Source organism: Microcaecilia unicolor, chromosome 3, assembly GCF_901765095.1.
Source record: "Microcaecilia unicolor chromosome 3, aMicUni1.1, whole genome shotgun sequence".
In the NCBI taxonomy this organism is placed as follows: Eukaryota; Metazoa; Chordata; class Amphibia; order Gymnophiona; family Siphonopidae; genus Microcaecilia; species Microcaecilia unicolor.
Genome location: NC_044033.1, coordinates 455644390 through 455659703, shown reverse-complemented (window position 1 = coordinate 455659703; position 15314 = coordinate 455644390).

Genomic DNA, 15314 nt, shown 5'->3' with positions numbered 1-15314 from the left:
ATTGAAACAAACAAAAGGGACGTTTCAGTACCTGGTGCTCACATGCAGACTCGCAGAGTTTAGAATAAAATGGAATGGGGTACTGTTGCATTGCAGTAATAAAAGGAGCATAAATATGGAGCACTGACTCGTATAGATTTGTATGGGATCTGCCAATGCTATCACAGCATTATTGCAGCTTGTACAAGATGGGAGGATAGTTGACAAAACTGGGAGGCTAGTGTACAAAGGACATCACCCAGAGGATGGTGCACAAAGGACCCCACCGAGACTTACTCGGAAGTGGGGTATAGTTACATCACATGGACTGATATCACTGCAGTTGGATGCACTGTCTCCCATAGGTTAGACAAATTTGCGTAGGATCTGGCAATGCTCTACCAGCAATGCTCACGTTTGTTCTAGGATGGGAGGATAGTAAATGGAAACTGGGTGGCTGGTACACAAAAGACCATACTTTACCATGCCACCCAAGGATGTCTGCAAAGGCAGGAGCAGTGGATAGTTGCACATGCTTTCTCAACCCTCTAAGGGCTATGCCCTATTAAGAAGACAGAGACATAGGTGAGAGCAGCCTATCACTTGCAATAAATACCTGGGTATTCGTTGCATTGCACACATAACCATCAGAGTTGTAAGTAGTCACAACTAGGACCAGGTTTTGCGTGGAGACTTTGACAGCAAGATTTTGCTGTCTTGGTCTATGGTGGTGGGTCCTAGCCTGATAGAGTACACAGAAGTATGTATCAGACCAAAGCAAGGTCAAAATTCAAGTGGTTGTTGTCCCATGCTAGCAGTGGCATGGATGATGTTTAAGGCTAAGGGCAGTTCCCCTCTTGTATGGAGTGGGGCCAGTTCCAGAGTAACAAATGATCAGTGGTGCCTATCTCAGACTTTAATGGAATGGGGAGGCTGAAGGCTTCAAAGAGAGTCAACAGTTGCAGTGCCATTTATAGAATTCACTAGTATGTAATTTTTATGCCGTGTAGTCAGTGGTGTGCTGGAGCAGGCTCTCACAGGCTCTCGAGAGCCGTTTGTTAAGTTTTTAAGAATTTTGGGAGCTGGTTCTCCGTGGCTACTTTAACAAATGGATCCCAAAATGTGGGCTTGGGCCCCTCCTGAATTCTCTTTTACTTTGCTGGTGAGAGAGAGCCCCCTGTTAACAATTTACCAGCACACCCCTGCGTGTAGTCAACTTTTTTGCTGGACAAGGTAGTAATGAAATAGATGGGGTAGTGCACATTTATTCATGGGGAAGAGAAAGTAGTATTGGGTTCTGATATAATTGATTGCCTGTTTCGTCAATTATTCGTTTTTCTTGTGTTGATATTCACTGCTCTTCTCCCTTAATGTGGATTTTATACCTGTCAGTATGTTGGAATTTGTTTTCTTACTATTCCAATATTTCTTTGAGGTATTTTCTTGTATTATTATTATTATTATTGTAATACAAAATATTTATATTTGAATAACAAAAAAAGATAAAGGGCCCTGTTTACTAAGCTGCGCCATAGGTGCACTAGCATTTTTAGCATGTGATAAAAATTGGCATGTGATAAACGCTAGAGACACCCATAGAAATATATTGGTGTCTCTAGCGTTTAGTGTGCGCTAAAATGCTAGCGTACCGCACCTTAGTAAACAGGGCCCAAAGAGAGAGTGCCTGTAAACACAAAACAAATCAAAGTTTGCAGTATTAAACAAAACTTCAACAGATATATATATATTTTTTTTTCATACAAGCATGAAGTGTCTTATTGTAAACATTGAGGTAGAATTCTCTCTTTGCAGTGATCATTGTGCATTGCAGTTCTGCTCAGGTGTCTTTCACCACATAGGTAGAAAGCCTGCTACCTATCTAGGCCCTTACATGACCTCACATGCCTTCTCTAATTGGAGACTGTATTTTCTGCAGCTCCTAATGGTAATGATTTTCAGTAGAGGAAGGGGATAATATGGTGCTATCTGTTTAAGTAGGGCCACTCAAGCATGTGGTCCCAAACATGTATAACTAAGGGCCACTTTATCAAGCCATGCTAGTGGTTCCCATGCGGCAATGCTGATGAAACCCATTCAAAGTGAATGGGCTTTGTTGGCATTATCGCACTGAGACCGCTAATATGACTAGACAAAAGAAGCCCTAAGTTAGGTCTCTTATAGTTGCTGCCCTTTTAAATGAATATTTTTTATTCAGCTAGCAGCTGAATATCACCACTATTTAGGTAATGTTTTGCTCTACCCCTAGAATGCGCCTTCTTTATCTTATATAGATAAATTTGGCCAGACAGAAAGTTGTTCAATCAAAATGTATGTATTTGTCATGAAGGAATTTTGAATAAAAGAACCAGTGTTAAACACAGAGGTTCTTTTAAATAACAATGTTGAGGGTTTGTTTTTTAGGCCATTCCTGACTTTTCAGTTTGTAGGGATTATAAATTCTATCACAGCCTTATGCTTTTACCTTCATATATTCACATGAGAAAATAAGAATAGCCATACTGGGTCAGAACAATGGTCAATCTAGCCCAGTATCCTGCTTCCAACAGTGGCCAATCTAGTTCACAAGTACCTGGCAGAAACCCAATTAATAGCAAAGTTCCATGCTACCAATCCCAGAGTAAGCATTGGCTTCCCCCCATGTTCATCTCAATAACAGACTATGGACTTTTCCTCCAGGAACTTGTCCAAACATTTTTAAAACCCAGATACACTAACCACTGTTACCACATTCTCCGGAAATGAGCTTAATTATTCTTTGAGTGAAAAAATATTTCCTTGTTTTTCTCTTGGTCAAATTACTCTCTAATATATTCTTGTTCTATCCAAAGAGTGCAATTTTATAACCAAGTTCCAGGTTTAAGAAACAAGTCAACACCTACTTGGGTACTAAATAACCTAGAGGAGTAGTTATCAAGCAGCATTATAGCCTGTATATGAAAGCCTAATCCCTAGTGGTAGTGTACTACAAGACTACTACATGGTGTCACCAGCATCATTTTGAACTCAGCCCCAGGAGTGAGTGGAAATTGATCATGCCTGGACTCCACTAGATCCAGGGAAAACACAAGGTAGACATGGGAGGGAGGCTACTGGTAGGTTGAAAGGGGCTACTGGGGGACCTTGAGAGGAGGGACATGAGTTTATTGGGAGATTCTGGGTGGAGGTAACTTCTAGGATGGGGGTGGGGGTGGGGGTGGGGAGTTGAATTGTGAGTCTTGAATTAGGAGGCCTTGATTTGGGGAGGGGGGGTGCTGTGGCAGGGAGTTAACAGGTGGTGAGGCCTTCGGAAGGGGAGTTTCTGATTGACAGGGAAGGGGGCAGCTTTTTAAACTCTAGCCAGCCCTTTTAAAATGTGGCCCAGGAGCATCAGGCCATGATTTTGTAGCATTATTTAGCTACCACAGGAGTCAATAACTATGGGAGTGAACTACTGCCAGTTGCTGACTCCCTCAGTAAATTAAGGTGTATTAAAGCCTAACTTTTACTTCACCTTGATAATTTCCCACCAGACAGCTATATGTGTCTTTATAAAATAGTAGGACTAGGGGGCTTGAGATGAAACTACAGTGTAGTAAATTTAAAACAAATCGGAGAAACTTTTTCTTCACCCAACGCGTAATTAAACTCTTGCCGGAGAACGTGGTGAAGATGGTTAGCTTAGCAGAGTTTAAAAAGAGGTTAGACTGTTTCTTAAAGAACAAGTCCATGAACCACTACTAAATGGACTTGGGAAAAATCCACAATTCCAGGAATAACATGTATAGAATGTTTGTACGTTTGGGAAGCTCGCCAGGTGCCCTTGGCCTGGATTGGCCACTGCAGTGGACAGGATGCTGGGCTTGATGGACCCTTGGTCCTTTCCCAGTGTGGCATTACTTATGTACTTATGTACTTAGCATAAGCAACAGAAATTGCATTTATATTGCAAGCATAGACATCTCTAGCAGGTGTAGATTTTTATGCCTAGATTATTCACATATATAAGTAACAGGGGCCCTTTTACCAAGCTGAGGTAAAAGGGGCCCTTCACTAGCAACAGCACGTTTTTTTGCCATGCACCAAGACCCCTTTTACCACAGAGGTTAAAAAGGCCATAAAAGGAAATGGCTTTGCGGTAAGTTTGCACTTGCCCAGCGGTCATTTTGGGAGGATACACTTACCATTGAGGTGGCAGTAAGGGCTCCCACACTAACCTGGCAGTAAAAATACAGAAATACATTTTTATAGTGCCGGAAATGGTGCGTACTGGGGCAGAATTACCACTGGGCTGCTGCAGTATCACGATGATAGTTCTGAAATTGGCACGCGGCAAGCCTATTTCCATGCACCAACCTTTTGATAAAAGGGCCCCTTACGTCTGCAGCCTGCTATATGTTCAGGGAGCCTCTTGTAAAATGCATTGCAAATTTTTAATATCTTGACTCGGACATCCATTTTCCGAGCTAGACACACTACACAAAATCAGGCTGTATATCTGTCTAACACTGTTTTACTTCTTGGTTCCATTTCTTTATTCATAAAGGTGCAAATGAACAAAGAATGAATTTTAAATGTTTTAGTCTGACAATGACCATCCCAAATTGAAAGTTTCATGTAGGAAACAAATTTTGCTTATCTTAATGATAAATGAACTTGGCATGGCACAAAAATGTTAGAGAAGAAGTCTGTATAAAATAATCTTGCAGTAGTATTACATATAATTATGCTGGTGATGTATAACAATTACAGATAGGTACATGGCACTGGCTAATCTTAAATATCACAAAAATGTGGCTTCTTGGATCCCAAGGGCTCAATGCTTTAATGGATCTTTATTTGCTGTATCACCTTCTTACTTTATGACTTGCAATTGGCTTCTAATGTACTTCCATATATCCCAAAATAGTGTTACGATAAAGTGGAAACTACTGAAATCAATATTTGATAAAGAGTAGGCTAGTTTGAAAGAGTCCATAATCGTAAATCAGGTTTTACTCATTCTGCTGAAACTGCAAAAGCTTTATAACAAGGAAAAATTAATGTAAATAATATATATACAAAATGAAATACTAGAAGAGCATAATCAAATGTGCTAAATAAATAAAAAACAAAGAATGTTACATATAGAAGCAGAGAACATAATGGCAAACAAGGACCTCACAATCAATCTAGGCTGACCAGCTTTACTCCTGGTACAACATCATACTAATTTGATCTCTGGCTTTCCTCTCACTTCTTCACATTTGTGGTTACTCCAGGCTTTTTTCATGCATCCCAATAGAATTTTTGTTTTCATCAAGATTCCATATATCCATCGGCCTTTCAATGAACATATATTTTCCAGTGTTGTTCCCTTGGAGCCCTATACATTGACTTCTTGTTCATGCTCTTTTCTATTGCAAAGGTTTGCTTCTTACTTACATAGGGGTCCTTTTGCTAAGCTGCAGTACAAAGTGGCCTTAGCACCAGCTATTGCATTTTTTCCCCATGCACTAAGGACATTTTTACCGCAGTAGTAAAATGGCTAATTTTCCATCAATTAATGGCCATGCTCTAATGTTAAAGTAACAATACTGTTTGGAGAGCAAAAATAGTACCAACCATGTCTCTAAATACACATTTTTTGTTTTGAGGAAAAAAAATATATAATGAGGCATGTCCTAATGTTGCCATTAGCGCACGGACGTTAAAACAATTATCCCTGGATTCTATATAGTGTGCCTAGCATTCTGCGCTGAAATTCAAGCGTATTCTATAACAATGTGTGTAACTTAATTGGCTTAACAAGCCAATCAGCATTGTAAACAGCACAAACAATAATGAGCACTAATTGGCAATAATTAGAATTTACGCACACATCTCCCTAAGCGTATTCTGTAATGCACGCAGGCAAAAAGGAGCATGGTTATGGGCAGGGATACTGGCTTTTCGTGGGTGTTCCAAAATTTACGCACATTGTTATATAATATGGCCCTCTGCACCTAAATCTACTTGCTGGGATTTATGTTTTCACTGGTGTAAATGGATCCATGTAATTTTAGGCACTGGGATATCGACTAAACACATTCTATATACTGTGCCTAAATCTAGGCGCCACTTATAGAATACGCTTATGTGGGAATGTTTTCTGTGTGGATTTTTTAAGCGCCATATATATAGAATCTGGCCCTTAGTGTGTGAGTACTTACTGACACCTGTTATATAGGTGGTAAGGGCTCATGCGCTAATCCTGCACTAATCAGTGCATGGTAATGTAAATGAAGCACCCACTCTCCACCCCAAACATGACCATTCTGTGATAAAATAAGAAATATTTTTTAGCATGCGGTTTCCACACACAGATCACAAAATTACTGCAGGATGCCTAAGCATGTTTCACAGCAAGCCATCTTAAGCTGCGGAAAGCACGTGCTACCGCTTACCACAGCTTAGTAAAAGGACCCCATAGAAACACAGTTGCCAAGTAGCAGATGGTAGATAAAGAACAGCATGGTTCATCTAGTCTGCCCAGCAAGGTAGCTATGTTGTACCTGCCACGCTGTGTAGAATGTGCAGGTTACCTGCTCTGTGCCTTTGTTTCGGATAATACCTGCTGCTCTATGCAGGTTACAGCTCTCTGTATCATTTATTTTGCTTTGATTCTATCCTCTTGCTAGCTAGGGATTTTCTGTATTTATCCCACACGTTTTTGAATTCTGTCACTGTTTTTGTCCCAACCACCTCCACCGAGAGAGCACTCCAGGCATTCACCACTCTTTCTATGAAAAAGTATTTTCTGATGTTCCCTTTAAGCTTATCTATTTGTAGCTTCTTTTCATGTTGTCTATTTCTATACCTTTACCATCTTTGAAAAAAAATGTGATGCCTTGAAAATATTTAAATTCCTGTACCATATCACCTCTCTCTCTCTTTCTCTCTCTCTGTTCAAATCATGCTCAGGCACAATTCTCCCGCACTTCTACCCCATGATCAAAGATAATTGCGCTGCTTAAATTTGCATGCATTACCTCTGATCATAGGTCTAATAGCGCCCCACGCTGTTCCAGCGCTATTTTAGAGTGCTGTTTGGAATAGCGCGGGGCTTTTGATCATTTGCCTCTAAGTGCAAACTTATAGCATGGCCATTTCTTTTTTGGGGCTTTTTATCCACTGCGGTAAAAAGGCCTCAGCGCATGGCAAAAACAGCTGCCACTGGTAGTGCAGGGCCCCTTTCACCGCAGCTTAGTAAAAGGGTCCCTTACAGTCTTCCACTTGTGGCTATGCACCAGGGCTCTTTTCAGAAACCTGCAAGGATGACCAATAAATGTTACCATTGTACCATGACTATGACTCACTCCTTCTAGAGGCTGTGAGTGCTGGTTCTGCAGGAGCTTCAACCTTGAACCATGAATCAAACCCAGGTCCCTCAGCATGGCCATATACAACTCTGCAACTAAGCCACCAGGCAGAGTCCCTTGGGTCACCTTTTTATTTAATTCTACGCTATTTTATTTAACCATTTTAAAATGATGTGTCTGCTTTATTATGAGATTGTCTGGGTAGGGCATATAAAACTAAAACTAAATAAATAATGATCTCTTAGTTTAGTCATCCCTGACAGCTTCAGAGCAGGGGTACAGAGTCTTATAATTTTCTGATTCATTTAATTAGCCTTTCTTGCAGTAAGGCTGATTACTTTAAATAGCTGTGCTGATGAGAGTGCTAAAGTGATTTAAACTTTCTCTTAGCTTTAACTATGGATTGCATTTCTCTAAATCTTTTCAGGGTATCATACACCTGAAATGTACCATGAAATAGTTAATACTATTTTTGTTTTCATTTTAAGTTTTCTGTTTCTTGATTGCTTGAATTACCATGTGGTAAACATACTAAGGAATACTGTATGCACATATATAATTTATTTTAAATCATCAGAGGTAACCTGAGGACATATTTCTTCATGGAAACAGAGGTGAATTTGTGGAATGGCCTCCCAGTGGAAGTAGTGGAGAGAAAAAGAGTATCTGAATTCAAGAGTGCTTGGGACAAGTGCATATGATCTCTAAGCGAGAGATAGGGAGAGTAGATGGCATGGATGGGCAGACTGGGTAGGCCATATGGTCTTTACCTACCTACATTTTCTATGTTTTTATCACGCACAATATAAAATAGGTTAAAAATAAATAATATATGGAATTTTTTTCCACCTTTCTAAATAATGCTCAAAATGGCTCCCAGTATTACATGTATTCAGGTATGATGTCACTAGCAAAATGTTACAATCTAAGAGCCCTATTTACTAAAGCATGGTAAGGTTTTCAGGTAAAGGGTAAAGAGTAATGGATTTGATATACTGCCTTTTTGTGTTAGAACCAAAGTGGTTTTACATTTATTATGAGCAGGTACTTTCTTTGTCCCTATTGGGCTCACAATCCAATACTCAATGTGCATCAATTGCTGTGCATAAACTTGATGTAGTTAGGTCCACCTATTGAGGTAACATTTTATGTTTTTATTATCTTTAACTGCTCCATATTATCTGCTACATTAACAGTACATCAACAAACTGTAAAGTGCATATCCTAACCATTCCTCACCAATTCATTGCCCAGTTGCATGTTAGAGTGTTAACCCCTGCCCTAACCATTTAGAACTGAATTCTATAAATCATGCTCAAAAATGGGCACCGGAAAAGATCGGTGCTAAACGTGATTCTACACCTGCTGAAACCTGGTGTAAATACTGATGTCCAAGTTCTGCGTGCTGACCCAGTATTCTATAACTATATGTACACCCTTTTGGAATGCTCCTGACATGCCCATGCCCCCCCCCCCCCATGGCCATGCCCCATTTTGAGATACATGCTATGGGAGTTAGGCACACTGCTTTATAGAATAGCATACAGCCAGATATGTGTGCTAATTCAAATGGGTACCAATTAACTTTAATAATTGGTTGCTAGTACCTAATTATTGATGGTTCTGAGCCCTTTAACCAATTACTTTGTGTGTGCATCTCAGGAGCATGTCCAAATTTGGGCTCACAAATCTGGACATCATATATAGAATCTGGAGGTAAGTGTTCTTTTGTAAAATGGACCCTAAATGAATACATGTGGTAGCAGCAGAAAAGATGACTTCCCAAGGACACACAGATTGTCAGTCATTAGTTTCAGCTTTTCTCAGACTATTGCTCTAATCACTAAGCTACACCTCTCAAAAATAATTTTGGATTTTTAGCTTGCCTTTCCATCTTGAAGATGCCCAGGCAAGAAATGCACATAGAGGTATACATCCAAGGGTACTGAAGGAACTTAGGGAAGTTCTGACAGCTCCGAGTCATGAATGGTCCCAAAGGACTGGAGAAGAGCAAATTTGTTCCCTCTCTACAAAAGTGGAAGTAGGAAAAAGCTTGGTAACTGTAGGCCAGTAAGTACTAGACTATACTATACTATGATCTTATGCTCTGCTTATTTCCTTGAAGATTCTAAGCATATTACAGAAAGGAAACCTCAACAGTAGAAGGAAATACCAACTATAATAATCAGACTGCTATCGATTAAGCATTATTAATTAACTCCCCCAACTCCCCTTCATTATCTCCTCAGACCCTTGCTGAATTCTTTCACAACAAGGTTCAAAAGATAAACCTTGCTTTCTCTACCTCACCACCACTCCCTCCACTAGTCCATTCCCCTCTCTCTCCTTCCCCTCATTCCCTTTCCTCCTTTCCTGAAGTTACTATTGAGGAAACTACACTTCTCCTTTCTTCCTCAAAATGTACCACCTGTTCCTCTGATCCCATTCCCACCCACCTTCTTAATGCCATTTCTCCTGCTCTTATTCCTTTTATCTGTCACATTCTCAACCTCTCACTTTTCACTGCGACTGTCCCTGCTGCCTTTAAACATGCTGTGGTCACACCTCTCCTTAAGAAGCCTTCACTCGACCCTACTTGTCCCTCTAATTACCGACCAATCTCCCTCCTTCCTTTTCTCTCCAAATTACTTGAGCGTGCTGTTCACCGCCGCTGCCTTGATTTTCTCTCCTCACATGCTATTCTTGACCCACTACAATCTGGTTTTCGCCCTCTCCACTCAACCGAAACTGCGCTTACTAAAGTCTCCAATGACCTATTACTGGCTAAATCCAGAGGTCAATATTCCATCCTCATTCTTCTTGATCTTTCCGCTGCTTTTGACACTGTCGATCACAGCATACTTCTCGATACCCTGTCCTCACTTGGATTCCAGGGCTCTGTCCTTTCCTGGTTCTCTTCCTACCTCTTCCTCCGCACCTTTAGTGTTCACTCTGGTGGATCCTCTTCTACTTCTATCCCTCTGTGTGTCGGCGTACCTCAGGGTTCTGTTCTTGGTCCCTTCCTCTTTTCTATCTACACTTCTTCCCTTGGTTCATTAATCTCATCCCATAGCTTTTCCTACCATCTCTATGCTGATGACTCCCAAATCTACCTTTCTACCCCTGATATCTCACCTTGCATCCAAACCAAAGTTTCAGCGTGCTTGTCTGACATTGCTGTCTGGATGTCTCAATGCCACCTGAAATTAAATATGACCAAAACCGAGCTTCTCATTTTCCCCCCCAAACCCACCTCCCCGCTCCCCCCGTTTTCTATTTCTGTTGATGGCTCTCTCATTCTCCCTGTCTCCTCAGCTCGAAACCTTGGGGTCATCTTTGACTCTTCTCTCTCTCCCTCTCTGCTCATATCCAGCAGATTGCCAAGACCTGTCGTTTCTTTCTTTACAACATCCGTAAAATCCGCCCCTTTCTTTCCGAGCACTGTACCAAAACCCTCATCCACACCCTTGTCACCTCTCGTTTAGACTACTGCAATCTGCTTCTTGCTGGCTTCCCACTTAGTCACCTCTCCCCTCTCCAGTCGGTTCAAAACTCTGCTGCCCGTCTCGTCTTCCACCAAGGTCGCTTTACTCATACTACCCCTCTCCTCAAGACCCTTCACTGGCTCCCTATCCATTTTTGCATCCTGTTCAAACTTCTTCTACTAACTATAAATGTACTCACTCTGCTGCTCCCCAGTATCTCTCCACACTCGTCCTTCCCTACACCCCTTCCCGTGCACTCCGCTCCATGGATAAATCCTTCTTATCTGTTCCCTTATCCACTACTGCCAACTCCAGACTTCGCGCCTTCTGTCTCGCTGCACCCTACGCCTGGAATAAACTTCCTGAGCCCCTACGTCTTGCCCCATCCTTGGCCACCTTTAAATCTAGACTGAAAGCCCACCTCTTTAACATTGCTTTTGACTCGTAACCACTTGTAACCACTCGCCTCCACCTACCCTCCTCTCTTCCTTCCCGTTCACATTAATTGACTTGATTTGCTTACTTTATTTATTTTTTGTCTATTAGATTGTAAGCTCTTTGAGCAGGGACTGTCTTTCTTCTATGTTTGTGCAGCGCTGCGTACGCCTTGTAGCGCTATAGAAATGCTAAATAGTAGTAGTAGTAGTAGTAGTAGTAACTATTTGAACCTAGTCCGTTTCCTCAACAATGAAACGGGCCCTAGGAAGGCTCTCTTGTAAGTGATTTTTTTGTCTCTCTTCTCCCCTCCATGTCCAGCGATTCTTCCCTTCCCTACCCTCCCCTCCATGTCCAGCGATTCTCCTCTTCCCTGCCCTCCCATCTGTGTCTCGTGATTCTCTTTCTCTCCTGTCCTTTCCTCCCATCCCATCCCATCTTATCCATGCCCATCGATTCTGCTCTGCTCTGCCCTGCCCTCCCCTTGTTGTGCCGTGATTCTCTCTTCCTTTGTACCTCATCGTTTTCTGGCTGGACTAGCTGGCTTCCCTTCTGTTGGTAACATCCTGACATCAGCTCACCTCCAGCGTCCCCTTCCCTCTTACTATTCCGCCCTGTGACGTTATTACGTTTTGACACAAGGGCGGGGCAGTGAAGGGGAATGGAATGCTGGAGGCTGGCTGACGTCATGAGATGTTATGAACCCAGGCAGCCATACAGCAATGGAACGTTGGAGGTGCAAATTATTATATAGGAAATGCAGATTTTTAAAACAAATATGTTTTAAGAACAATTCGAAAGAGAGAGTAGGAATGTAATTTAATTGAAATATACACTCAGAAATTTAGGCATGAGATCCACACCTAAATTTTACTCATGAGTTCAAAAAGGGAGCATAGAAATGGGAGGGTCATGGGGATAGATTCCTAACATTTATGCATGTTATAATAGAATGAGGGGGTATATAGGCATGTATATTTACACCACAGAAAAGGTGTCACACTCACCCGAGAGCCACATCAGAACCAGGGTAAGGCTGTCACGGGATAGAACACATTCTGCTGTCATGGAGGTGGGTACGGCATTTGAGGCTGGCATAGAGGCTGGAAAAAAAGTTTTTAAAGTGTTTTTTTTTTTGGAGGGAGGGGGTTAGTGACCACTGGGGGAGTCCGGGGAGGTCATCCCCGATTCCCTCCAGTGGTCATCTGGGACTTGTTCGTGAAAAAAAGGGTAAAAAAAAGTGACCCAAAATCGCGGTAAAACGCCTTTTTTTTTTATTATCAGCTAAAGACTCCCATCTCTCCTCGGCCGATAACCACGCCCCAGTTCTGCCTTCACCACACCTCCGACACCCCCCCGTCAACTTTACCTGTTTCCGCGACGGATTGTAGTTGGAAACTCCCAAAATTGGCTTTCGATTATACCGATTTGGGCGCCCACGGGAGAAAGACGCCCATCTCCCGATTTGGGTCGCAATATAGGTGTTTTTCTCTTTCGATTATAAGCAGGAGAGGGTACTGGTAAATAGAGCTCATTGTAAGGAAAAGGATGCTAGCAGTAGTGTGCCACAAGATTCGGTTCTTGGACCGGTTCTTTTTAACATTTTTGTAATCAATATTGCTGAAGGGATGTCTGGTAAGGTTTGCCTCTTTGCGGATGATATCAAAATCTGCAATAGCATAGATACCCCTGATGTTGTATATAATGTGAGGAAAGACCTAGGGAAGCTGGAAAATAGTCACGAATTTGGCAACTACAATTTAAAGCTAAAAAATTAGAGTCATGCATTTGGAATGCAAAAACCTGAGAGAACAGTACAGTTTAGGCGGTGAAGAACATTTGTGTACAAAATAGGAGCAGGATTTGGAGATGTGATGATCTTAAGGTGGCCAAACAGGTAGAAAAAGCAGTAGTGAAAGCTAGAAGGATGCTTGTGTGCATTGGGAGAGGAATGACCAGTAAGAAAAAGGAGGTGATGATCCCCTTTATAAGACTCTGGTGAGACCTTATTTAGAGTATTGTGTCCAATTCTGGAGACAGCACCTTCAAAAACATACAAATAAGATGGAGTCCGTCTAGAGGGCAGTTACTAAAATAGTCAGTGGTCTTTGCCATTGTGGACAGACTTAAAGATCTCAATATGTATACTTTTGGAAGAAAAGTGGGAGAGGTTTTGATATGATAGAGATGTTAAATTTCAATGTGGCATAAATGTACAAGAGGTGGGTGTCTTTCAATTGAAAGGACGCGCTGAAATGATGGGCAATAGGAAGAAGTGAAAGGGGGTAGATTCAGAGGTAAATACTTCTTTATGAAAAGGGTGAAGGGTGAAGAATTCATGCAATAGCCTCCCAATGGAGGTGGTGGAGATGAAAACAGTATTTGAATTCAAGAAAACTTGGGAGAAGTACATAATATCGCTAACAGAGTGATAGGGAGAGTAGATGACATGGATGAGCAGACTGGATAGATCATATTGTCTTTATCTGCCCTCATTTACCTATGCTTCTATAAATTTATTAAGGCAACATACAGTGGTGGAAATAAGTATTTGATCCCTTGCTGATTTTGTAAGTTTGCCCACTGACAAAGACATGAGCAGCCCATAATTGAAGGGTAGGTTATTGGTAACAGTGAGAGATAGCACATCACAAATTAAATCCGGAAAATCACATTGTGGAAAGTATATGAATTTATTTGCATTCTGCAGAGGGAAATAAGTATTTGATCCCCCACCAACCAGTAAGAGATCTGGCCCCTACAGACCAGGTAGATGCTCCAAATCAACTCGTTACCTGCATGACAGACAGCTGTCGGCAATGGTCACCTGTATGAAAGACACCTGTCCACAGACTCAGTGAATCAGTCAGACTCTAACCTCTACAAAATGGCCAAGAGCAAGGAGCTGTCTAAGGATGTCAGGGACAAGATCATACACCTGCACAAGGCTGGAATGGGCTACAAAACCATCAGTAAGACGCTGGGCGAGAAGGAGACAACTGTTGGTGCCATAGTAAGAAAATGGAAGAAGTACAAAATGACTGTCAATCGACAAAGATCTGGAGCTCCACGCAAAATCTCACCTCGTGGGGTATCCTTGATCATGAGGAAGGTTAGAAATCAGCCTACAACTACAAGGGGGGAACTTGTCAATGATCTCAAGGCAGCTGGGACCACTGTCACCACGAAAACCATTGGTAACACATTACAACATAACGGATTGCAATCCTGCAGTGCCCGCAAGGTCCCCCTGCTCCGGAAGGCACATGTGACGGCCCGTCTGAAGTTTGCCAGTGAACACCTGGATGATGCCGAGAGTGATTGGGAGAAGGTGCTGTGGTCAGATGAGACAAAAATTGAGCTCTTTGGCATGAACTCAACTCGCCGTGTTTGGAGGAAGAGAAATGCTGCCTATGACCCAAAGAACACCGTCCCCACTGTCAAGCATGGAGGTGGAAATGTTATGTTTTGGGGGTTTTTCTCTGCTAAGGGCACAGGACTACTTCACCGCATCAATGGGAGAATGGATGGGGCCATGTACCGTACAATTCTGAGTGACAACCTCCTTCCCTCCGCCAGGGCCTTAAAAATGGGTCGTGGCTGGGTCTTCCAGCACGACAATGACCCAAAACATACAGCCAAGGCAACAAAGGAGTGGCTCAGGAAGAAGCACATTAGGGTCATGGAGTGGCCTAGCCAGTCACCAGACCTTAATCCCATTGAAAACTTATGGAGGGAGCTGAAGCTGCGAGTTGCCAAGCGACAGCCCAGAACTCTTAATGATTTAGAGATGATCTGCAAAGAGGAGTGGACCAAAATTCCTCCTGACATGTGTGCAAACCTCATCATCAACTACAGAAGACGTCTGACCGCTGTGCTTGCCAACAAGGGTTTTGCCACCAAGTATTAGGTCTTGTTTGACAGAGGGATTAAATACTTATTTCCCTCTGCAGAATGCAAATAAATTCATATACTTTCCACAATGTGATTTTCCGGATTTAATTTGTGATGTGCTATCTCTCACTGTTACCAATAACCTACCCTTCAATTATGGGCTGCTCATGTCTTTGTCAGTGGG